Source organism: Thamnophis sirtalis, unplaced genomic scaffold (assembly GCF_051295495.1).
Source record: "Thamnophis sirtalis isolate CommonGarterSnake01/CBP01778 unplaced genomic scaffold, rThaSir2_p1.2 scaffold_5, whole genome shotgun sequence".
Classification (NCBI taxonomy): domain Eukaryota; kingdom Metazoa; phylum Chordata; class Lepidosauria; order Squamata; family Natricidae; genus Thamnophis; species Thamnophis sirtalis.
In genome coordinates this window covers 56,647,628-56,668,542 of record NW_028261385.1, presented here as the reverse complement: position 1 = coordinate 56,668,542, position 20,915 = coordinate 56,647,628, and the positions used below count along the sequence as shown (strand labels likewise).

The 20,915-nt window shown below is 37.8% G+C and overlaps 1 protein-coding gene across 5 annotated transcripts in view; it reads left to right on the top strand.

Moving 5' to 3' along the window:
- The window catches only part of ZNF608 (zinc finger protein 608), a 115,847-nt gene that overhangs the window by 36,007 nt on the left and 58,925 nt on the right, over positions 1–20,915 (top strand). The window lies entirely within an intron of this gene.

The following is a 20,915-nucleotide window of genomic DNA, read 5'->3' as shown; positions in this document are numbered from 1 at the left end:
ACAGTAGTTTCAGTCATTAAAGATAATTCATTGTCAAAGTAATGTTAAGGATTTCACAGTATACTATTTCTTGCAGCAATTTTGTGCAATCTTTTTATTTTTCTAGTATTATAAATATGTGATACTGTTTTTCAAAACAATAACAAGTAATGCATGGGAATATGGAGACCACCATGGCTAAATTAGGGATGGTTCTGAATCTTAGACCTAATATGAGAAATGAATATTTATTTAGAATGTAATGGTATTCCTGGGTAAAACTTTCTTGTCTCTAAAAGAAACAAGCCACTTTTCCCATGCAAAGCTGAATTGTTTTTCAGTAATATTTTCTTACTAAAGTTCCATTAAATAACAATAAATAGTATCTGTAGACATTTCTGAAGCATGTCTGCTGAAGCATGTTGCATAATATAGTTTTTCAGTTCACCCTGGCAGTTTGTAATTGAGAGTTGATACATACAAAATTTAGAATCTCTTGGCTTGACACTTCAAGATGGAATTTTTCTCTGCATTTTTTTTCTTTTCTTTTTTGAGACAAGTACATTCCAGTCTCACCAAACAAATCCAGTTTAAACTTTTGGTGACATAGCTTTATCACAAAATTGATGGGTAGCTGGAACATAGCCAGTAAACTAAGGCAGGTTATGTTCAAGAAGCCCACTTATATGAATACTGGGTAGCAGATTCACTTATCTCATGGAGGGGAAGCAAAAAAGACAGCATAATAAATATGACGGCAGGGTTGTGCAAATGATTCAGAAAAACACTATCATAGAAGGTTCAAATTACTTTATATGCTAATCCTTACAACTCAAACATTAGTTCCGTATTTCTGAAAGGATGAATGTATGTTAAAATAAGTGAAGGAAGATCTGATCCAGGCTACTTCTGATTCACACATCACAATTTTTTTCCAGCATATATAATATCGTAGTGGGTTTCTATTAAGAAAGCATAATGTCATATTAACTGATATCTACTGCAATTTTTAATAAAGCACATTATATCTTATGTTGGGATGCTAAAGCATCATTAATGCAAATATTTTCAATTCTTATTTCAAAGAATAGTGAGTTCTGCTTTGAAGAACTCTGGATTTTACCTATTAAATCAGATTATCCTGGACAAGCCAGGGCTTGCAAGTGCAGAAACTTCAGAATGCAAATACATTTTCATGATCCCAAATATTTTATAAAATATCTCCCTTCCATTAAAATGAATGATAAAAAAATCCAAAGTTTACAGTTTGTATTTCAATCTTTTTTTAGTTTTGAATTATTTCAATAACTGTTTAAATCTTGTAATTTATTTTATTTAATTATTTATTGGCACGTCAAACAAAACAAGAATAAGAGAAGAAAAATACAATGAAAGAGACCATAAAGTATAAAGTAGAAATAGCTCCCTATTGATATTTTCCAGCTTTAAGTAGAGTAATGGAATAGTGGTCAGGGCAGTAAGAGAAAGCAGATTATGAAAAGGGAATTAGCGAAAAAAGAGTTGACAAACTGGTAGAATTATTATGTAAAGAACTATTTCTGTTTTTTAAATTGCACAACTTCTGGAAAGTTGTTCTAACTTTCTACCACAATCAACTGTAATTCTCATCTACAATAAAATTTGAAACAAGTCTTTGCTTTACATGTTTTATGAAGAAAAATAATGTGTAGTACATCAAGATTTAAGTATGTGTTTTATCTAGTAGTATGGAACACTTATTTCAGTTCTGAGCACATTAAATGGAACTAATTCCACTGAAATTAGTGAAATCACAGGAATTTTACTCCCCTAAATTTTTAATATTCTTATTATGGTACCAGTTAACATGAGTGTGTATTCCTTGGTCTATTATGTGGCATTTAATTTTCTTTTAATGGAAACTAAAATTCACATTTATGAAACATCTCTAACACAGGCTTATCCAGTTTGACTACTTTAGTGCCAAATTTATTCAGCCCCATGTGTTCTTCTCATTTGCCTAAAAAGGGAACATCCTTGTTACATTTGGTTACAAGCTCATTGTGATTCTGCTGCTGAAAGGGTATTGCATTGCACAAAACTGCAATACTGGTTCAAAGACTTAAATTTTAAGTTGTAGTTTTTTTCACTGTAAGGATCAGGGAAAAATCTCTTTGGATATCACAGAAGAATTTTCGTTGGTGAACTCTGTATTCCTTTGTGCAGCTGTCCTATCTTGAAAGGCTAGGTGGATCTCTTTAGTTCAGCCTGGGAGATAAAGAACTTTAAGGACAGAGCTGGCACCAGACCAACTGTAAACGTTGTGCTCCTCTAGTCCTGGTTTATCAGTTGCTCTGTCTGACACTTGTAATCCCAGGGGGAAAAAATGAGAGTCTTGGAGGTAAGATTTCTAATTCTTAAAAAGAGCTGTGACAGTACATTATTAAAAGGCACCCCTATGATTGAGATTTATTTCACACCAGCATGTGATCTGGCACTGAAAAGAGGAATATCCCAGGGCCCTTATCTTCTGTGTATTGCATTAGAGATGGATTGAAGTTGAAGGCAAGAAAAAACAGACTTTCAGTTTTGACTTAATTGAGGAGGGGAAAAGACTAGGTAAAATCTAAATACCAGAATGTTAACTGACCATGTAAGGGATTTGTGTAGTTATCACTATTTTTATTGTCCTTGCGTCTGGGGGTTGGGGTTTTTTTTTGTACTATCACTTTTATAGACATATTTAGCAGGTCATGTCTTTCTTATCATGAAAATGCTGGATGAGATAATTTACTGACTTAATTTGTGTTATTAAAGAATGGGAGCTGGATTAATTAAGCAAAAGTAATTCCAGATGCACACTTAATGCTATTTACAAGATTGATTTATCAGATGTAGTCTTTATCTTAGAGTCTCAGTACTTTGAAAGTCTGCAAGTTAGAGGCTGGCACCTTAATCTGTAATTGGGATGCCTGACAGTTCAACCGCCATTTCTGGCAACTAAGTACTGTTTTCAGTTCCAGTGAGTGGGTTTAGAGTTGCTGTTTCAAACTCTTTCCTTTTACTTCTTGTGAGGAATTACAGCTTTTCAGGTTTCATATCGCTTTATTATAGTTATAAGCAAGATTTCTGCTTCATTTAGAAAACAAATGCACAAGATGTGTATCTCCCCACTTCATTATCTTTAAAGATTTCAGATGAAAGGAAAACAGGTTCTTTTTTTTTTTTTCCGCCTGGTTTACAGTTAACCTTCTGTTGAACTTGACAGTTTCAACTGGCGCAAACCCTTCACTACGTTCTGGAACTCTCTCCTTTCCATGTTTACAGAGAGAAATTATGGGAGTTAACCAGTGATGACTGATACAGTTTTTCACTCTGGAGAGTAGATGTTTCATTCCTAATTTAAGTGGCCTTGACTGACAAGTTATTTTAGCCAAAAGAGGCAAAGAAATATATTTTAGTGTAAATCGGTAGGAAATGCATACCTTGTCATACTGCTTTCTTAGTAGTTTAAAATAAATAATAATGCATAATTGAAAAGGCAAGGGTGTTTTTATTATACTGGGTGTGGTTTTAATACCCAGCCTAAGAATGTAAATTTGCAATGAAAAGATTTAATCCAAAAGAAATCATCTATTTTTTTTACTAGGAAAATAAGTTTCTCAAAAGACTTATATCTGTGTGTTTAAAAATGTAAGTTTTATACAATAAATATGGATTCAATAAGCTTCCACTGTTTATAGACAAATTTCTTGCTCCATTTATTTCTTTAAAAAAAACTAGTAGTCTCTGTATCTTTGAATATTTCATGTTTAATCCATTATTTTAAAATAAGGTTGCTAGATTTTTTTAATTGGCAATACTTAGTTTGGCAGTTTCATGATCTCTTAAAACAATTGTAAATTATGATGTATGATTCTTTTAGTGAATACAAGGCTCTTAACACGAAGAAAACTATAACTATATTGAGTCTTTTAAATGATAATTAAGAAATACAAATTTTCTTTTTTCTACACAATTTTTCTTTAGGTTTTTGAAGGAAATACTAATTGCCAAGCATTGAATAAAAGTAATTATTTATTGAAACACGGTCTTCCAAGTTGTTCTCATATTTTGATTATTGTGTCATTATGTACTTTAGGAACATTCATTACTAGAGTGGAATATTTAGTTGTATAATAATTTGTTTTTCAATTTAAAAATGTCAGCTTGTAAAAATTCATATGCTGGTATCAGTTGGTTAGCTTTATATGAATTACAAGTGCTTTCAAATAGCATTCTGCATAGAGTACCTGACAATAAATTACATAAATTTGAATAAAGGGCAGATTTTGACTGCATATTCATATATAAATATGCTCCAAGTATAATAATTGAATCTATATTCTTGCTGAACTCATGTAAATATTCTTTTGGTGAAAAGTGTAGTCACTTATAATTACTTATTTAACATATATTACCTGGCACTTTCCCGCTATATAAGACAAAGATACAAACTATAATTCATTCTCTTTGGCAGAGTTCTCTGAAATATAAGTAATTACCCACAATGCACAGTAAATAATCACCATGTGAAACCATAGCAAGCTATGCTTCACTCCTGGACACGTCCATGTAGTATTCTTGACAGCTGTATGGAAGTGTTTTGGATTGTTGCCTTCTGAGATTTTTTCCCCAACTTCCCAGTATCCAGCTCTGGTATTTCCCCCAGCTCTTACATTCAATTGCTACTCAGTCCCAATCTGCTTAACTTCCATACACAGACAAAGTGATACCACCTGATGATTTAAGGCTTACTGTAGGAGAGTTATCATTTTCCCTTTGTGTTGAATATAAAAGCTATTTTGAGGTTGATCTTTTCTTTTATCTTTTTGTCTTCCGCATATATATTGCGGAAGTTATCCATACATATATATTGTTTTGTTGCTGCAGGTGTTATTCTTCTTATAGCCCACAGTCTTTCCAGTCTAGTCTTTGTGCCTGATTGGCTAATTCTCACTAGCACTTCATTAACAAAAAATAAGGTAGTAAAGTTTTATCTGCCTCAATAATTGATAATTTTATAGTATTGTGTTGTCATTCTCAAATGTTCCACTCAACACATTTTTGCTAGCCAAAAATATGCACTAGCAGACTAATTGCAGGGTGAGTATTCTTACTCTCTAATATACAGGTGTCAGACTTGCCACGTCACTTTGCTGTCATTTGATGTTTTGTGACATTTTTCCCATTCGCGGAGCTAGGGTGGCATGGCCTGCATGTGATGCATCCGGCCCACAGGCTGCCATTTTGACACCCCTGCTCTAGTATAAGCCTGTTTCAGGAAGATCAGATGAGGAATTAATGGAACTCAATTTGATGATATGAAAACACTACTGTGTTTCTCCAAAAATAAGACAGAGTCTTATTTTCTTTTTAGACACAAAATATGGCTTGGGCCTTACTATGAGGGGAGGGTTTATTGTTTTGAGTTTGCCAGGCAGCTGGTCTCTTGCAAGCGGGCTCCCAAAGAGCCGGGCACAGCCTCATGGGTGAATGGCTGTTTTGCACTGTTGCAGCAGCGCAACACAACAGCCATGAAGCGACCACGCTCACAAGCAGCCATCCGGCAACCCCCTTTCCAGCTGGGCACAGCGCCATTCAATGACTTAGGGGTATCACCAAGCCACGTGAGCACCTTTTGCTGCCGCCCGACTCCTGCGGCTTGGCGTCTTTGAAATGTCAGTGAATGGCGTTCTGCACAGCTGGAGAAGGGGTTGCGCGAGAAGCTGTTCACAATACCTGGCCCAGCTCATTCATTTATTAAATTAAATTTCATTTATTAAATTTATAGGCCGCCCAATCCCGGAGGACTCCAGGCAGTTTACAATGAAAGAAGAAAAAAAAGAAAAAGAAAATAAGCTCTCCTTGCAGAGCCAGGGCACCTCCGCTGCTGTCGCCACCGCCATCCCAGCATGGCTTTTTTGGTGGCTTCCAAACCTAGTCTTCTGGCAGTGGCTGCTCTGGGCATATGCTCTATGGTTGTACACTCTACTGACAGGCAACCCACAACCATAGAGCGTACGTCCAGAGCAGCCACTGCTGGAAGACTCCGTTTGGAAGCTGCTGAAAAAGCCATGCTTGGATGGCGGTGGCGGCAGCAGAGGTGCCTTGGTTCTTCAGGGAGAGCTGGGCCAGGGCATTGTGAGGCTGGGAGGCGCGTGACCAGGAGTGGAACAGCCGCTCACGCAACCCCCTTCAGCCATGCAGAGCGCCATTCACTGGCATTTCGAAGGCGCCAAGCTGTGGGAGCCGGGCGGCGGCAAAAGGCACTCACCCGGCTTGGCGATACCCCTCATTGAATGGCACTGTGCCCGGCTGGAAAGGTGGTTTGCCGGGTGGCTGCTGTGCCTGGCTCTTTGGGAAGCCTGCTTGCAAGAGAGCAGCCGCACGGCAACCCCCCTCTTCAACTGAGCACAGCGCTGCTCACCAACGTAGCGGCATCCTTAAGGCGGCAAGCAACGCGATCACCTTTGCCACCCCCTGGTTCCCGTGGCTTGGCATCTTCGGGATACCGCTAGGTTGGTGAGCGGTGCTCTGCCTGGTCGGAGGTAGGGGGTTGTCCAGGGGGCTTATTTACGGGGAAGGGCTTATATTTTTGCCCACCAGAAAAATGTGGCATGGCCTTATTATCAGGACATCTCGTATTTTCGGGGAAACACAATATGTATAATTGAAAAATCACTTGTTTACTAAATGTTACTATAATAGTATGAACAATCTCATTTGAGTATATATGATATGTGAATTTGAAGATTGATATGGAAATTGAATAAAATTGCATAAACTTTTTTCTTATGTGATAAGCCACCTCAAGGCTGCTTAGATTCACCTTGATAACACAATTTGTACTTTGGGAACAATAGTTTTCATGATTGAAGTAAGAGGTGATGCATTTTACACTTAATGTAGCCACATAGCATTCTTTTTTACTACCTCCTTAATTACAAAGGCCATTAAAGCATTGTGTAGGAGTCTTTTATAGGTATACAAGTATAGTAGCTGATCAAGCAAAACACCTTTTAACATATTTACAAAGCCTATTATTTAATTATGATGAAAATGGTCTGCTAATATGAGCCTTATGCCCAGTATCAGGATATGCTTTTCATCATGAGATGATATATACTATTTCTACAGATACAGTTTATTTAATATTTAAAGTAATATTCCAAATTATATTTCATTTCATTTCATTTATTAAAATTTATAGGCCGCCCTTTTCCCTGAGGGGACTCAGGGCGGCTTACAATCACAAGGGAAGGGGGTGCAGTATCAAAAGACAAAACAAAATGTGAACAAAGAAAAAAATAATAAAACACAACTTTCGTTCAGCAATCAACACTCGGGCGGGTAACTTGGAAACCTATCCCCAGGCCTGCTGGGAGAGCCAGATCTTGAGGGCTGCGCGGAAGGTCTGGATGGTGGTGAGGGTACGAATCTCAACGGGGAGATCGTTCCACAGGGTCGGAGCTGCAACAGAAAAGGCTCTCCTCCGTGTAGTCGCCAGTCGGCATTGACTGGCAGATGGAATACGGAGGAGGCCCAGTCTGTGCGATCTAATTGGTCGAAGGGAGGTAATCGGCAGGAGGCGGTCTCTCAAGTACCCAGATCCACTACCATGGAGTGCTTTAAAGGTGGTCATCAGTACCCTGAAGTGCACTCGGAGACCGACAGGTAGAACCAGACCGACAAATTATAGAACCAGATCTGAATGCATTTTATTATGCAAATACACATTTCAGTTTTCTGTCTATACCTTGTGTTTTCAGTTTTGAGGTAGAGTAGTGAAATATTTTTGTAAACATAAAATGAGCCAGTATGATTAAAAATACAATGGAACCTTTTTCATACCTAACAAAAGAATTACACTAAATGTGATTTTATTATTTACAAGATGCCATAATTTATCTCTTTATATTATTTAAAATAATTTAGTGTGCATTGTTTTGTTCTGCTTCTATACAGAGCTATACTAATGTCATTCATAATTAATTGATGATCCTTTTCATTTCCACTGGTATGTATTATTCATTTATTAATGGAACCCTCTATAAATCTAAAATGTAATAACATGGATTGCCCTGAAAATTGAAAATAACACCTACACATAACACCTGTAATTTGACCCAATGTATTTCATTAGCATGTTATGATTGGGAAGCAGTGAAGGGTTTTGGGTGGATTGTTTTAATTCTTATACTATTCTTCTGCAATTAAACATATTATAGAATTATTGAGTTAGCAACTGCTTTATAAGGAAGGTTACTGAACTTTTAACCAGTACAGTATGCTAAAGTATTATATAGTAACAATTGTATAGTTCCCCAATTATTTTGAAAAATAGTGATTTGAGAATATTTTTCCAGGTTTCTGACAGTTTTTTTAATTACTAACATAAAGTTCATAAAGTTATAGCAATATACCTCAAACAAGCAATTCATGACATTATCCTTTAAATGCTGAATTAAAGCAGTTACCCATGAAGGAATGGACCCAAATTCCTACATGGTGATGTGAGAGACTAATCTACCGTTATAGGAAACATTTTCTCACATTAAAAAAGTACAGTTAGAAATAGCAATGGATTTGAGCAGAGATATGTCTAATAAGTCTAATGCATCTGTGCATTCAGAAAATATTCAGACCCCCTTCACTTTTGTCAATTGTTTTATGCTGCAGCCTGATTCTATAGTTGTTTAAATTCATTTTTTTCTCATTAATCTATGCTCTGTAACCCATGATGACAGGTGAAATCAGAATTTTAGGAATGTCTGTAATTTTTTTTAAAAAAAATAAAAACTGAAATACCACATTGGCATAGATATTCAGTCAGTCCTTTGTTGAAGCAACTTGGCAGCAATTACAGCCTCGAGTCTTTTTGAGTTTGATGCGACAAGCTTTGCACACCTGGATTGGGATATTTTCTGCCATTCTTCCTTGCAAATCCTCTCAAACTCAGTTAGGTTGGATGGTGACCGTTGGTGGACAGTCATTTTCAGGTCCCTCCAGAGATGTTCAATAGGGTTCAAGTCAGGGTGCTGGCTGACCCACTTTAGGACATTCACAGAGTTGTCCCTAAGCTACTCTTGTCTTGTCTTGGCTGGGTGCTTAGGATCATTGTCATGTTGGAAAGTGAACCTTCAGCCCAGGCTGAGATCCAGAGCACTTTGGAACAGTTTTCATTAAGGATATATCTGTACTTTTATCCATTCAGGTTTCCTTCAACCGTGATCAGTTGCCCAGTTCTTGTTGCTGAAAAATACCCCCACAGCATGATGCTGCTACCACCCTGCTTCACTGTTAAGATGGTATTGAGCAGGTGATGAGCAGTGCCTGGTTTCCTCCATACATAACATTTATATTGAGGCCAAACAGTTGACTCTTGGTTTCATCATACCAAAGAATCTTGTTCTTCATAGTCTAAGAGTCCTTCAGGTGCTTTTTTGCAAACTCCAAGCAGGCTTTCATGTGTTTTGCACAGAGGAGGCTTCTGTCTAGCCACTCTGCCATAAAGCCCAGACCGGTGGAGGGCTGCAGTGATGGCTGTCCTTCTGGAACTCTGACCCATCTCTACACAGGATCTCTGGAGAACAGTCAGAGTGACCATTCTGCTCTTGATCACCTCTCTTACAAAGGCTGTTTGATCAGTTTGACTGGGTGACAGCTCTTGGAAAAGTCCTGATTGCGCCAAACATCCTCCATTTGAAAATTAAGGAGACTGAGTTCTTAGGAACTTTCAGTGCAGCAGAAATTTTATTGTAGCCGTCCCAGATCTGTGCCTTGCAATAATCCTGTTTCTGAGCTCTGCAGGCAATTCCTTTGACCTCATGGCTTTTGCTCTGCTGCCGTATGCTTTATCAGCTGTGAGGCCTTCTATAAGAGAATTGTGTGCCTTTCCAAATCATGTCCAATCAATTTAGTTTCCACAGTGTCCAATCAAGGTATAGTAACATGTCAGCAATGATAAAGAGAAATGGGAGGCTACAGAGCTAAATTTCACATGTTATTCCAAGGAATATGAATACTTATGCCAATGTAATGTTTCAGTTTATCACAGATGGGCTGCTACACTGCAAATTTTAATTTGGTTTACATCAAAATTTATTTCTCCTTTTCTAGCAATAATCTGAGGAAAGTCAAAACCTGGCTATTCTGGCAGGCCTGGGGCTGTTGACCTCATTGTTGAGGTCCAACCCTGATCGTAACGAATGTATGCGTGTTGATTTTACCCTGTTTTTATTTTCATTTTTTATTATTTCTTTTTTTCTTTCGTTGTAAGCCACCCGGAGTCCTCCGGGATTGGGCGGCCTATAAATCGATTAAATAAATAAATAAATAAAATAAACAAAAATGCCCCTTCAGTGTCAACCAACTTTTATTACATATGTTCAAGAATGCAACAAGATGCATTCTAAATATTAATATCCATCCACGTAAATCATGTTTGTGTTCTGTATTTCTATGTATGCTTATTGGTTACTGGTTTCTTGGTATAGTAAAGTTTGAACTGTTATTTGTAGTAACACTTCCTTAGAATCTCATCTAAGTTATTCTGCTTTAAAGATTCCAGATGCCACTGAAATATTCAAGCTGATGTTTCTCTAAGAATCAGAGTGATATTTTATTGACCAAATAGTTTAAATATATGATTGCAATTGCTACATTTTTAAGAGAGAGGCATATGACACTTTTCTCTTAATGCACAACTTAGAGTTCTGCAACCTTTTACAACTTCCCATATGTTAATGAAAACATTTCTGAAAATTGGCAAAGCGACATACCATAATTTGTGCCAGCTATTTTCATAGGCCAGTTTGAAGCATGGGAAGAGAGAAGAATGCCTTGTTTTAGTGGTTGAGTCAGTCTGACAGGCTTTCACATTGCCCCTCCTCTTATTAATATTCTTTTTGATGTGAACTTGTAAAACACAGGATTGGTTGTTAATCTTAAGGATCTCGAGGGCTTTTGGCATTGGTCCATAATTTATGTGTTCACATGGCTGTTGTCTGACTACTAATGATTAGACAGCCGTGCTATCTCCCAGCTAAATCAGTGTTGCTTATAAATCACACTTGATAAATGGCAGTTTCATTTCTTCAAAGGCTCTGTATACATCTACATGCTTTGATAAAACTGCCAGGGGCATGTCATGATTTTACAAGATTTTAGGTTGGGCTTGTTTACATTTGGTCGGGCAAAAGATTTGAATTTCTATGAAGGGTAAAAGCACTGATCAAAAAAAAATAAATACATGCTGAACAATAGAAATATGCTGGAAAAATACTGATCTTGTGTAGAATGTTTTTTTAAGCAGGTAGAATTACAAAACATACTTCACCAAAAATATAAATATTCCAAATATTAAAATATAACAAAATTAATTTGTTATCACGTGAATTAATAGTACTATAACTTGACTTAATTCATCATTCTTTTGAGTAATTTTATGGAATGTAATTGTGTTACACTGTTTTGCCTCTCATAACATAATATTTCTCGTGTACATCATGGAATGTGATAATAGACATTATTTTCAGGATTCAGTAATGTATCTCCATCATTTCTCAAGTTTTTCATCCATTCACCCTTGATTTATTTGTATTGTATTAATATAGGTGTTGTGGAGCTGCACTTTTCCCTCTCAGAATTGATTTTTTAAATAAATATATTTAATATAGAGTAGTGGTTTTTAAACTGGGTTGCAGCATACATCTAATTTGGAATATTTTCAGAAGTTCTTTAACCAATTGTGTTCTTGGATAGACATCCTAGAACTGGGATGGCGAACCTATGGCACGTGTGCCACAGGTGGCATGCAGAGCCATTTGTCAGGGCACGTGAGGCATTGTCTTGTCAGATGACCAGCGTGCATGCGCACGCTGGCCAGTTAACTTTAACCTTTTTTTGAGGCCATTTTTCGCCCTCCCCAGGCTCCAGAGGCTTTATAGGTGGCCCTAAGGGCAAACTGGAAGTTTGGGAAAGGACTTCCGGTTTGCTCGTAGGGCCGGTTTAAGCCCTCTGGAGCCTTCAGGGGCCTTCTGGAAACTTTCCTGAAGGCTCCAGAGGACTAAAAATGGCCCAACGGACAAACCGGGACTTGGGGAGCGCCCGTCATGCGCACATGCATGCTAGGGGGGTCGCACATTGCATTATGGGTGCGGCACGTCCACGCATGACCTCCCTGCGCTCCTTCCCTTATGGCACACGAGCCAAAAAAGGTTCGCCATCGCTGTCCTAGAAGATGGTTTACTAATTACATGTGATGATTAAATAGAAATAAAGTCTGCTTCCCTTTACCTTACTTTCCCAGCTTCCCCTCCAAGGGATGGCTGGTGAGGATATAAGGAAGCTGCCTGTCCCAGAGGGCTTGGTTCTGGGAATGGGACTGTCGTTGGATGAATGGAAGTGAACCATAGGATCATTGTAGTTGCAGCCATGGGGTAATACGATAAGGATTGGGTCGCTCTCGGGGACTGCTGAATTATTGTTTTGCAACACTATATTCTGGCTCCATGAGTCCTAATGCCAAAAAGACCCCTGATATCCCTCCTAGATTGTTAAAGTGGCCCAGGGGGTATTGCTTGAATAGATTCTGGTGCTGATTAATAATTCTTTGTGGAAGAAGATTGTTCCTTTACCTCTTACATTTGATTCATCCTTTTCTCAAGAAGTTATCACTGGATCCCACCATAGTGAAATATGGAATTGGAATTGATTTTATTTGTAGGCCGCCCTTTTCCCTGAGGGGACTCAGGGCGGCTCACAGAAACCAGGGAGAGGGGAATACAATACAATACAATACTACGACAACAACACATAATAAAATAATACGCAACATGCATACAACATTCGGGCGGGGTAGTGGTCCTTATCCCCAGGCCTGACGGGCGAGCCAGTTCTTCAAGGCTGTGCGGAAGGCCTGGACGGTGGAGAGGGTACGAATCTCTACGGGGAGCTCGTTCCAAAGGGTCGGGGCCGCTACTGAGAAGGCCCTCCTCCTTGTGGTTGCCAGCCGACATTGGCTGGCCGATGGGATGCGGAGGAGGCCTAACCTATGAGATCTTATAGGCCGTAGGGAGGTAATTGGCAGAAGGCGGTCTCTCAAGTATCCAGATCCACTGCCATGTAGGGCTTTATGGGTGGTCAATAGCACCTTGAAGCGCATCCGGAGATCAACAGGTAGCCAGCGCAGCTCGCGGAGGATAGGTGTAATGCGGGTGAATCGGGGTGCACCCGCAATCACTCGCGCGGCTGCGTTCTGTACTAGCTGAAGTCGCCGGATGCTCTTCAAGGGCAGCCCCATGTAGAGCACATTGCAGTATTCCAGCCTAGAAATCACGAGGGCCCGAGTGACTGTTGTGAGGGCCTCCCGGTTCAGGTAGGGTCGCAACTGGCGCACCAGGCGTACCTGGGCGAATGCCCCCCTGGTCACAGCCGCTATATGATGGTCGAATGACAGCTGTGAATCCAGGAGGACTCCCAGGTTGCGAACCCTCTCTGAGGGGTGTAAAATTTGACCCCCCAGCCTGAGTGTTGGATTAATGGCCGAATTTTTGGGAGGAAAACACAACAGCCACTCGGTCTTTTCTGGGTTGAGCACAAGCTTGTTAATCCTCATCCAGTCCATGACGGCTTCGAGCCCCCGGCCCATTACGTCAACCGCTTCATTGATTTGGCACGGGGCGGACAGATACAATTGAGTATCGTCCGCATATTGATGGTATCTAATCCCGTGCCTACGGATGATCTCTCCCAGCGGTTTCATGTAAATGTTAAATAGTAGGGGGGATAAGACCGAACCCTGCGGCACCCCATATTTCAGGGGCCTTGGGGACGATCTCTGCCCTCCCACTAACACCGACACCGAAATATGGTGGTTCTATAGCAGCTAGAGAGGACTGGATGCTGGATGGGGTTTTGTTTTTGGAATAAAAATGTATGAAAGGGTGCAAGTTTTGGAAAGTAAGTTATGCCCAAGACATGTTGTGCTGAAAGATAAAATGCTTAAAAGTAAGATAGAGGTTTTTGTTGTTGTCATTAGAATAACATTCTAATTCTGAATTAGATGTTTGTATTGTGTAGAATGTATGATCAAATGGCCCAGCATATTTTTTTATTGCTTTTTTGTTAAATGTAGTATTCCCACAGTTGCAAAAGGAAAGTCCCTAGTACTTTTATATATCTGTATTTATACCAACGTAGTAGGAAGGAGGGAGTGTGTTTTGAAGAGAAACTGTTTTGGTCACTGGATTTCATTGTGGGATTTTATTGCTCCAGGACTGTAATTCAGAAGAGTTTTTAGTACATCAGAGACCAATTATCGCATCCACAGCTTAATTTTAGGGCTGGTGAAGAAATGGTGGAGTAAGTATGTATGTATATAAAACAACAATTATGACTAGACAGAATAGCAACATTCATTTCCCAGTCTCTTCTTTCTCTCTCGTTTTTGTTTGGTTGAGGTTTTTTTTTTAAAAGTGTGTGTGTGTCATGTGAAGAGCTCTTACTCCAGTCCGTGATCTATTTATTTACAGATATTCATTGCCAACTTTCTAGTACAAGTAGCCTTCATTAGCTGATGCACTCATAGATCTGGGCAATAGAAAACCCTGTTATCCTTGTAGGTGCTAATAGTGATCCCAAAAACTGCAATCATGTGAGAGGAGCAGAGAAAAATATGGTAGCAAAACCTGTCTTCCATTTTGCTTATTTTTTTTCCTTCAATGGAACCTGTTCTGTGATAAATATCAACAGCAATGCCCACTATGTCCTACACCTGGGAATAATCTTGCCAAAATAACAGTGAGGAGCTGCAGTGTCATTTGTTCTTTATGTTAATTTTCCTCATCTTGTCACATCTGATATTGTGCAGATATTGGACTTATATATTTTTTCTTCTCTATGTCCCATGCAAGATTACTGTCTTCCTGGTTTTGCTGTTTTGTCTCTAATTGTTTGTCTTTATCATCTTCTGAAGGTTTGCCACAAACCTCCTTAAGAACAAACAAACAGCAAAAACAAATTATTTTTTTATTAATTTTGCAATTACTGATTTAGAAAGAGGAAGGTAACTTTCTGGGAAATACAAGTAGTCCTTGTTTAACTGTAATCGGGACTGGCAATTTTGTTGCTAAGCAACACAGTCTTAAATTGCCATGTAATGTAACTGAACTTAAGATGGCAGTTCTGATGCAGTTGTTAAACAACCAAATCACTTGGTTGTTATGTGCAATGTCATATGATGCAGTACTTCTTGACTTGCAACAGTTCATTTAGGGATCATTTGAAATTACAATGGTACTTAAAAAAATGACTTATGACTTATATTTCACACTTATGATAGCTTTCACATAATCTTGTGATAAAAAATCAGACCCTTGGCAACTCACTCATATTTATGATGGTTGCAGGATCATAATGTTGTGTGATCACCTTTTGTGAACTTCTGACAATGTCAATGGAGAAGCCAGATTCACTTAACAAACTTTTTTACTTCATTGTCAAACTTTTACAGTTTCATTGATTCACTTGACAACTGTGGCCAGAAAGAAAATGAATGGTAAAATGGTAAAATGAAGCAAAATTCATTTAACAATTGTCTCAGAGAGAAATGTTGGGCCCAATTGTGATCATATGTCTAGGGTTTCATGGATGTTCTGCTTTTATTTCTGCTTTCTATTAAGGACTTTAATGATTCCCAATCCCTTTCTTTCCAGTCAACAAATTTGTTACATAGGCAACCCCTGATAGTTTGGAACTAAACTGCATAACTACCTGAGGATTTTTTTGTGAATGTTTATGCTGTGTGCCTCAAAATGATGATGATTGGTTTTTGGCAAGAGGAGTGAGATACTGCTCTGGAGCCTAGTCCTCTATCTTTCTAGTTTCTCTTCTCTTCTATGCCCCATTCCTGTGACCTATTGTACTTGATTAGATTTGTTTGAACCTAAATTCTAGCATTTTAAAATAATTTTTGATTAAATTCTATGGTACACATAGGTTAGGTAGGTTGATGCTAAAGTATACTACATCTGGAGATAATATGGAGGAAAGTACAGAAATAAACTGCATTATCTTTATTCCAAAAGCATGAAATTAAAACTAGAAGGCCTCTGTTACTAGGAGACACTACAACAGCCAAAATTCATGTAGTGCAAACTCTGGCTCTCTCTCTTGAACTTAGTTCAAAGATAAATATTGTTTTATTTTATCCTTACTTAACTGATGACTGATTTGCAAAGAACATCTGTTTTTGAGGTCAGCTGCTTTTACATTTGCCTGCATATTTGGCTTCTTCTTGAGAAGCTTTTTTTGTTTAATGCTGCCAACATCTTGAAGTCTAATGGCAGCAGGATAAACACAGAAGTGCAGAGCTTCTATACTCAATTCATGCTTTTTTATTTTTGTTAGGCAACTGACAAATGTGATTCAAAAATCATATTTCAGTCAATTTCCCATATATTTGGAATGCAGGATTATGGATAGAATTCTAGTATAGGATCTGGATTCTATTGTTTCTTTTTGTGTTATATTTGTTTACATGTAAAATTCTTCTTCTTCAGTCTCTTATTGAGACTATGAGGAGACTCCTGTAATTTTGACAAAATTGTCTAATCTGCTGCTTTAAGTTCTGATTAAGCACATGAGTGGTTCTAATATTTAAATTATATTGTACCCATTCATCTTTATAGTCTCCCTTGTGTTTTCTCATCTATGCATTTTAGCAATTAATAGCTGAATTTGAAATAAAGAGAAAGGGGAAAGTCTTTAACCAGCTTTCTCACTTTGGAATGTTAGAGATATGTTGGACTTATCCATAATGCCAGGTACAGGTATCTGAATCAATTATGGGAATTGAAGTCTAATGTAACTAGATTTTACCCTTTTGGATAAGGCTGTTCAAAGACTGCTAGTGTTCTCTCTGTGCAATATGAACCTCAAAAATCTCAAAGGTGATAACATTTCATTGTGTGATTACATACATTTCAAACTTCTTTTTTCTCCTAGGCGGTGCTTGGAGTGTCCAAGCATGGGTTAACTTTAGCTTGCTGATTACCTATATATAGTAGTTGATCTAGTATTCCACATTTTGTATATAAAAGTGCACTAAAGTGACTAGAAACCCTTATTTCCCAGTAGACTTCTGGCAACCTTGCCCTATTGCATCCTGTTATCTCTTCAGAACAAAATTTCATTCAGTTCTTTGGAGAATTGTTAATATTGTCTTACTATAATTAAGTTCTTTTTCTGCAGTAATGTATCTTTTGATTCATTTGTCAGATTTCAAGTCACAACAAACCAATGAATTTCTACACTGGCTCATTTATAAAAGTGTATCTCTACTATTCTTTATTATATAGTAAAATGCATTATTCTATAAGCATCCCTTTTAAAGGCATGCTTTATAAAGCATCTTGTAATGGTATGTGTAGGGATGCGGTGGCTCAGCGGCTAAGATTCTGAGCTTGTCGATCAGAAAAGTTGGCAGTTCGGTGGTTCGAATCCATAGCACCGCGCAATGGAGTGACTTGTCCCAGGTTCTGCCAAGCTAGAGATTGAAAGCATGAAAAAATGCAAGTAGAAAAATAGGAACCACCTTTGGTGAGAAGGTAACAGCATTCTGTGCACCTTCGGCATTTAGTCATGCTGGCCACATGACCACAGAGATGTCTTCGGACAATACTGGCTCTTTGGCTTTGAAACAGAGATGAGCACCCCCCCCCCTAGATTTGGGAACGATTAGCACATATGTATGAAGGGAACCTTTACCTTAATGGTATATGAGAAAGACTTTGGAAGAGTGGGCAAAGAGGAACAGTCTAAAGAACAGTCAGATATGAGACAGCATAATCCACATATACTTAGTGGGCAGAACAGTAGGCTCAGAAGGAACCTTCACTAAGTTCTTTGCTGTAAAGGTGACCACGTGATAATTGTACTTTCAAAGATTCTGTTAACATAGATTTATCATAAAGTAGAACTAGTTTATCTGGTTGTGTTTCCTGTTTGACCTACCTGTTATGGCTAACATCAGTCTTTCAAGTTTCATAACAGTCTCCCAAACAGAAAATTTAGGAGTAACCTCAATTCTTAAAGAAATCTGTTATCTGCCTAGCACCTGGCAGCAGCATTTTATTGCAAAACCAGCAGCAAGTGGATATCTAGATGACTAATTTACATAATGTCATGATGTAGCTAATGCAACACCTGAAGCAGAATTTGCCTCAACCAGTAGCAGAGCAACCAACTGTTAACTCGGCCCTAATTTTGACATACGAGAGGGTATGCACGCTTATTCTTCTCCCTCATTCTAGTTTTTTATTGTTACCTTTTAACCAGTAAACAATTATAGTTTGTTTTTCAAACTCATATGTTAAAGTGGGAAAAAATTCTGAAATGATTTATCTTGCTCTGATTTTTGTACATCTCAAAAACTTGGCATTTTCTATATCCGCTGCTATTCCATCTCCTAAAAAATACTTGGCAATATTCTCTTGGTTGACTGAAGAACAAGTGGCCTTTCTAGAGTAAAAATAGTTCTTTTCCTCTCAGTCCCTCCAGCATCCCAAAGCCTTCTGCCCCTTTTTTGTGCAGACTTCAGATGGGGCCATGGATGCAGTTTTATTCCAAGGGAGACAGATTTATTACAATACAATACAATGGCAGAGTTGGAAAGGAACCTTGGAGGTCTTCTAGTCCAACACCCTGCCTAGGCAGGAAACCCTATACCGTTCCAGACAAATGTCTATCCAACATTTTTTTTTATTTAAAATTTTTATTTTTGAATAAACACAAACAGATAAAACACAAAAAAAGCCCCCACCAAACCATCTTCCATTACAAATTGCAGAAAGTGTGTCGATTGGTTACAAAAGCTTCCGTGCATCCCTTCCACAGTCATCACCTACAATTCATGTCAAATCATATATTTTACATCAAATATATTTATATATATTACTGTCATCATACCTTAACCTTCATTTGACTGTAATTGTTTTTACGTCCTTTTATCTAAAATATTCCAAGTTTAAAGCAAAACCACAAAATGGCATTCCATTAGCTCTTCCCAATATCATCCAATAACATTACATCTTTATAACATATTTGAAATAAAAAATGGTTATATTTAATAACAGAATTTCTAAATCTCCTTTCGTAATTACCAAATTTATATCAAATTTCCTCTTATCAAACCAATACACACACACACACACACACACATACACACACACACACATATATATACACACATTATTATCATTATCAATCATTTATTTAACTATATCGATTATCACTTAATTTTTACATAATGCTCTAAATTTAACTAAGTTTGGCTTAATTTTTATAATAAGCTTTCATATATCAACCTGTGACTTTCCAGTAATAGTGCAGTCTTATGTCTCTTGTCATTTGTGGCATTAGTATTCTGGTTAATTCCTTAGTAAATTTTGTATAGACTTCTCTTCGCAACTTGTTCCTTGTTGCATATCTTGTATAAGCTCAAAACCGTCCATCTGCTTCTTCAATCAGCTTATCTTTGGTTATCACTAGTGCTTCTAACAAGATTTCGCTCATTGGTTCCATAAATTCTCTCCTTTCTTCTTCTATGCCTTGAAATCTGGAATAAGGCTCCGGTCCATCTTTCTCCCCTTTCCATATTCCAGTCTTTCCATTTCCAACCATGCTGGGTTCACTGTCGGTATCAACAATTTTCTTATCTCTTTGTTTATTTTTTCCTTCAGTTTTTAGAGCTCTGATTTCCACTTTCTTCATTTGATGAACATCCTCAATTTTTCCATCAAATTTTACTGTTCTACAATCTATGATCTCCAATCTCTTCTCAATTTTCTCTGTTACTTCTAATAATTGAATTTCAAACATAATCTTTTGCAATGTTAAGGTTTCTTTTTCATGTTGCGCCATTCTTCCAACTTGTAAACACTGCCACTCTGGCATTCAAAACTTTTTATTATGTTTAAAGCAAGTTCATTTATAAACTTTCAAGACAAGGCTTTGTTTTCATTCCACTCCAGCTGCCAATGATGTTCCCGAAGAGCATCTGTTTAAACAACCCATGCTCTTCTCATTATCACTCTCTGTAAACAAGCTGAAGAACCTTGAAATACAAAGTCAAATGATGAAAAAGAAAGGACAATATTTACAAGACTCAAGACTCCAGCCTCCAAGTGACAGTTTTAGTTCCTTTCCCTCTGTTCTTATAGCCTTCTTTGTATTCCTTTTGTATCTTCTTTATATTCTGGGCTTAAAGAAAACAAAAATTCTAAGTGGATCAAAAGAAAAAAGACTATCCAATCCAGCATTATAAAAATAAAGAAAAAGATTTTAATCCATAGGTAAAAGAAAGAATATAAAAAGTAGAAGAAAAATTAATCTGTTCAATTTAAGGAATAGGAAACATTTGCAGAAGTTCCATCCATTAAAAAAAAGGATAACAAACTATCTAATGTGGCTTAATTTCGCCATTTATTCTCTTCTGTTTTCAAATTTAATTTAGCTTTCATTTTTTTGGGTAGACTCTTTTATAACAAAAGGATTTCCTCACCAGATGGACACACTTTCTCTTTCCATTTTCCTCCCATTCCGGAGCTGTCCCAACTTCAGCAGCTTCAAAGGCTGTACTTCTGTCACCGGCAAAAAGAGCTTCTCCTGGTTCAATCAGGGACTTTGCGGTGTCCCTGAGATCAGTAGGATGTACTCTTCCTTATCACTGTCTCTTCGGGACGGTTTAGGTGCAAAAGGACTGTCCAGTGGCAAAAGTATCGACTGCGATCTTGGAGCTCCAAGATAGCATGTCGTGTCGTCAGCTTCCTCTCTTTCCCCAACATCATCTTAAAAACTTCCAGTGTTGGGGCAATCACAACCTCTGGAGGCAAGCTGTTCCACTGATTAAGTGT